This window comes from Anolis sagrei, chromosome 1 (assembly GCF_037176765.1).
Source record: "Anolis sagrei isolate rAnoSag1 chromosome 1, rAnoSag1.mat, whole genome shotgun sequence".
In the NCBI taxonomy this organism is placed as follows: Eukaryota; Metazoa; Chordata; class Lepidosauria; order Squamata; family Dactyloidae; genus Anolis; species Anolis sagrei.
Window position 1 is genome coordinate 9,887,055 of NC_090021.1, and position 6,000 is coordinate 9,893,054.

A 6,000-nucleotide genomic window follows, 5' to 3' on the forward strand; every position below is an offset into this window, starting at 1 on the left:
CCAACTACAATCCATGGCAATACAGAGAAACAGTCAATTTAGGCTATATTATGTATATCATATGCTAAGAGTTATTTCACCCAGCACGTAATAGATGTACATGGGTTTTATTTGTAGCCTTCTGGCAGCAGTGGATTGCATGCTACTGTTTTTACGCAGGTGTACACAGTTCATAGCATCGGTTACAGGAAGCTGCTTTCCCAGCATCACTGTAACCCTGCCATTCCCTTTTCAAATTTCAAGACACTCTTAAATTACAGCCTATAACTCTTGACTCATGACAGCCATGCACTATGTTAACCTCTGTCTCACAGGCAATATTATTTGTGCAGCAGTTAGCACACATAATACACATTAAAAATGGCTACAAGCTGTTGGCCTCCCCATGCATCTTCAGACACTGCAGCAACATATACAAGGTTTTAGGTAAAGGTAAAGGTTTTCCTCTGACATTAAGTCCAGTCGTGTCAGACTCTGGGGATTGGCGCTCTTCTTCCTTTCTAAGCTGAAGAGTGGGCATTGTCTGTAGACACCTCCAAGGTCATGTGGCCAGCATGACTGCATGGAGCACCGTTACCTTCCTGCTGGAGCAGTACCTATTGATCTACTCACATTTGCATGTTTTTGAACTGCTAGGTTGGCAGAAGCTGGGGCTAATAATGGGAGCTCAGGCCACTCCCAGGATTCAAACCTGCAACCTTTCGATCAGCAAGTTCAGCAGCTCAATGCTTTAACCCACTGTGCCACCGCAGAAAGTGGAAGACATGGTGAGATACTGTCACAGGTATGCATGCATACTGATCTAAAATGCTTTCTGTGTGGAAAGGAAGGCAAAATATTCTCACTGAAATTTTGATTACAGTTCTACTTGGGATTTTTAAATCACACATTTCAGCAAGTTTTTTAAGAATCCAAAATCAACTATTAGAACACTCTTCATGAGCAAGACCTTATTATAAAGAGGCAAGCTTTGTACTCCTGCAGTGCGAAGCAGCTAAAACTAAATCACACCATGGACCCAATCAAGAGAAGGTCAATCATGCTTCTGCATAGCTGCAATAACAGATTTCTATCAATGTAATTTAATCACAAATGGTGTTTAAAACTAGTATTTTAACTGAAAGAGAGCCAAAATATCATATAAGTTTCAGTAATGTATAGTGAGACATGGGTTCAAATCTTTGCTCGTCTACTGGGTGGCCTCAGGCAAGTCAGGCTCTCTCAGCCTCTAAAGCAGTGGTTCTCAACCTGTGGGTCCCCAGGTGTTTTGGCCTACAACTCCCAGAAATCCCAGCCATTTTACCAGCTGATGGGATTTCTGAGAGTTGAAGGCCAAAACATCTTAGGAACCATAGGTTGAGAATCACTGGTCTAAAGCTAGCTCCACACTGACATTATATGGTCAGTTTAGACCCATATAATGCAGTTCCAAACTGCCTTATATGGCAGTGTAGAACAACCTAAGAAAGGTCATGGCAAACCTCTACTGAACATATCTTACCAAGAAGAATCCATAAAGTATTCATCTTAGGATGGTCAAAAACAAGTCGAAGGCAGAAACAGCATGTGAAATTTATTGCCAGATGTATTACTACAAACTTCCCATCGGACCCAGGGATCCTCACAAAGGGCTCTTCGCCATGTTTCAAAACATCTAAGATGACACAGCTGATTAAGAGGGAAAGGGTCTTCCTGCCATGAAGCTGATTGCAAAATGCTCTTCTTCTTAGGAAGGCTTGAGTAACTTGTATTGATGTCATTTCAACAGCAGGCAAAGACCTTGTAACACTTTGGAGAATAACATAAACTCTTTTCTTCACTAGGCTCTCCTACAAGTTGAGCATCCCTTATCAAAAATGATCTAGACCAGAACTGTTTTGGATTTCAGATTGGGGGGGGGGGGGGGGGGTTGGATGCCTGTGCACATACCTTGCAGATGGGGCCCAAACTGAAACATGAAATCCATTGATGCTTCATACCAATATTAAGCACATATCCTGAAGGTAATTTTATACACAAGGTTTGTGTCCACTGAACCCTCAGAAAGCAAAGTGTCAGTTGCTCGACCACGCTTGTGGTCAATTTCAGAATTTGAAGGACTTCGGAATTCCAGATAAGGGATGCTCAACCCAATATTGGATTTCATAACAGGTTATTTTATTTCTGCCATTGTTCAACTGCTCTTTCTTGTGCATTGGATTTAGTATTGGGAACTAGCCATGGGAATCTGTTTGAAGGGGAAAGATGCGAGGTACATATGATACCCTGCACGAGGTGGCAAAGTCTTCATGTGTCAATGAAGAAAGGTGCGCCCAGTTTTTTTTAAGTGCGTGTAATGCTGCGAAGAACTATAAAGTAATAATGAAGAAGAGGAAGATCTAATTAAACCAACATATTCAAAGAGAACAATCATATAATAATAACCTGGAAACAATCACCCAATAGACTTGTTCTAATTGATACCACTATTATTTATTTATTTATTTATTTTGCTTATATACTGCTGTTCTCAGCCCGAAGGCGACTCACAGCCGTTTGCACCCAATAAAAACAGCAATAATTCAATGCAGATATAACAATTGATCACTTAACACATTACCCACTTAATAAACAACAAGCAATTACACTAAACAATTATTACAATAACCAACCCAATCATCTCATCATCAAAGCGTAATCCAGGTTCGTCGAACATTGTTTCATTCCTATTTCAATTACCAATATTGCACTAGGTTACTCGAACGCCTGCACGAACGTCCAGGTCTTCAACTTTTTTCAGAATGCCATGAGAGATGGTGCCAGCCTAATGTCCGTAGGAAGGGCGTTCCACAGCCGAGGGGCCACCACCGAGAAGGCCCTATCTCTCGTCCCCGTCAACCGTGCTCCCCGGAAGATCTCCGGAAGATCTCAAAGTCCTGGTGGGTTCATAGGCCGAGATGCGGTCAGATAGGTATCTTGGGCCGGAACCGTTTAGGGCTTTATAGGCCAGCGCCAACACCTTGAATTGAGCCCGGTAGCAGATCGGCAGCCAATGGAGCTGGCGCAACAGGGGGGTCATGTATTCCACTCCTGTTAGGATCATGGCTGCCGGATGGCTCTTTGTTGGGAGGGCTTTGATTACGTTTTCTTGCTCTTGTGAAGGGGAGTAGGACTGGATGGCCTTAAGTATTTTCTGTCGGTTATGGGGGTTCTGTGTGGGAAGTTTGCCCCAATTATGTTGTTGGTGGGGTTCAGAATGCTCTTTGATTGTAGGTGAACTATAAATCCCAGTGACTACAACTCCCAAATGTCATGGTCTATTTCCCCCAAACTCCATCTGTGTTCATATTTGGGCGTATTGAGTGCTTGTGCCAAGTTTGGTCCAGATCCATCACTGTTCGAGTCCACAGTGCTCTCTAGATGTAGGTGAGCTACAACTCCCAAACTCAAGGTCAATGCTCACCAAACCCTTCTAGTGTTTTCTGTTGATCATGGGAGTTCTGTGTCCCAAAATTGATTCAATTCCATCATTGGTGGAATTCAGAATGCTCTGTGATTGTGGGTGTACTATAAATCCCAGCAACCACAACTCCCAAATTACAAAATCAATTTTTTTGAATGAAGGACATACATTGGGTTGTTAGGTGTCTTGTGTCCAAATTTGGTGTCAATTTGTCCAGTAGTCTTTGAGTTATGCTAATCCCACATTACATTTTTATTTATATAGATTATTGTTATGCCCTGCTGAGAAGGAAACTTAAAAGGCAGGTCAATAGAATGATTACAATGAGCCATGTTGTTCATTCGTTCAGTCGCCTCCGACTCTTCGTGACCTCATGGACCAGCCCACGCCAGAGCTCCCTGTCGGCCATCACCACCCCCAGCTCCCTCAAGGTCAGTCCAGTCACTTCAAGGATGCCATCCATCCATTTTGTCCTTGGTCGGCCCCTCTTCCTTTTGCCTTCCACTTTCCCCAGCATCATTGTCTTCTCTAGGCTTTGCTGTCTCCTCATGATGTGGCCAAAGTACTTCAACTTTGTCTCTAGTATCCTTCCCTCCAATGAGCAGCCGGGCTTTATTTCCTGGAGGATGGACTGGTTGGATCTTCTCGCAGTCCAAGGCACTCTCAGCACTTTCCTCCAACACCACAGCTCAAAAGCATCGATCTTCCTTCGCTCAGCCTTCCCTAAGGTCCAGCTCTCACATCCGTAGGTGACTACAGGGAAGACCATGGCTTTGACTAAGCGGATCTTTGTTGCCAGTCTGATGTCTCTACTCTTTACTATTTTATCGAGATTGGACATTGCTCTCCTCCCAAGAAGTAAGCGTCTTCTGATTTCCTGGCCACAGTCTGCATCTGCAGTAATCTTTGCGCCTAGAAATACAAATTCTGTCACGGCCTCCACATTTTCTCCCTCTATTTTCCAGTTGTCAATCATTCTTGTTGCCATAATCTGGGTTTTTTTGACGTTTAGCTGCAACCCGGCTTTTGCGCTTTCTTCTTTCACCTTGATTAGAAGGCTCCTCCGCTCCTCCTCGCTTTCGGCCATCAGAGTGGTGTCATCTGCATATCTGAGGTTGTTAATGTTTCTTCCAGCAATTTTCACCCCAGCCTTGCATTCATCCAGCCCCGCACATCGCATGATGTGTTCTGCATACAAGTTAAAAAGGTTGGGTGAGAGGATGCAGCCTTGCCGTACGCCTTTCCCAATCTTGAACCAGTCTGTTGTTCCGTGGTCAGTTCTGACTGTTGCTACTCGGTCCTTGTACAGGAGAGAGACAAGGTGGCTTAGGAAGCCCATCCCACCAAGAACTTGCCACAATTTATTATGATCCACACAGTCAAAGGCTTTAGAATAGTCAATGAAGCAGAAGTAGATGTTTTTCTGAAACTCCCTGCCTTTCTCCATTCTCCAGCGGATATTGGCAATCTGGTCTCTGGTTCCTCTGCCTTTTCTAAACCCAGCCTGAACATCTGGCCACTCTCTCTCCATGTATTGCTGGAGTCTTCTTTGCAGGATCCTGAGCATTACCTTACTGGCATGAGAAATAAGGGCCACTGTACGGAAGTTGGAGCAGTCTTTCGCATTTCCCTTTTTTGGTATGGGAATGTAAGTTGATTTTTTCCAGTCTGATGGCCATTCTTGTGTTTTCCATATTTGCTGGCACATGGCATGCATCAGGCATATGAGCCATACTTGACCAATATTACAATGAGCAATATTACAATATTACAATTGTACAATTACAATATTACAATTACAATGAGCCATACTTGACCAATATTACAATGAGCAATATTACAATATTACAATTATAATGAGCCATACTTGACCAATATCACAATATTATAATTACAATGAGCCATACTTGACCTATATTACCAAATACATCCTTTCAGGTAGCTTATGGAATATTTTCCTAAATTTACATTAAAATAAAAGTAAATATAACATACCACTCACAGAGGAAAATAAAGCTACTGCTGCAAAGGCTAAGTAATTAAATCAGGACTATATACATCATTTGGACAAGAAAAGGAAAGAACAAAACCCACCTGTCAATCAAATCCACCTTCCAGAGCTCCTTCCTCCACCGCGTCAGGGGAGAGAATGCCTTGCGCCTGCTCTTTTATACCCCTACGCCGGCTCCCGTCATCAGGCCCCGCCCACTCGCGCTTGGCTTGCCGCCTCCTGATAGGCCGAGAGCGAGCCGGCACCGTCGCTGAGCTCCGCCCCCTCGCCTACTGATAGGCCGAGAGCGAGCCGGCACCCTCTCTCTCCCCCGCCACACCCCTAGCGCGCCCCCCATTGAAAGGGAAGCCAACGAACGCGGCTGTCAATCAAACCATCCCTAACGGCTGCGGCGGCCTCGCGCGGTTGCCGTGGAAACCGAGCGGCTGGCGCGAGGGGAAGGGAAGGGAGGGGGGAGTTGGTGACGTCACCCGCCAGGGGACACTGTCAGCTGGAGTCAACGTTCCTTTCTTCTGACGTCAAGACAATAGAAATGTGTTTGTTCTCT

At 44.5% G+C, this 6,000-nt stretch overlaps 1 protein-coding gene across 1 annotated transcript in view; it reads right to left on the reverse strand.

Annotated features, from left to right (window-relative positions):
* Nucleotides 1–5,635, reverse strand: part of LOC132761619 (L-threonine 3-dehydrogenase, mitochondrial-like) — a 28,478-nt gene extending 22,843 nt beyond the window's left edge. The window contains exon 1 of the mRNA XM_060754651.2: nt 5,537–5,635. The gene's annotated coding sequence lies outside the window, so the exon portion shown is untranslated. The remainder of the gene's footprint in view (nt 1–5,536) is intronic.
* Nucleotides 5,636–6,000: the final 365 nt, after the last annotated feature.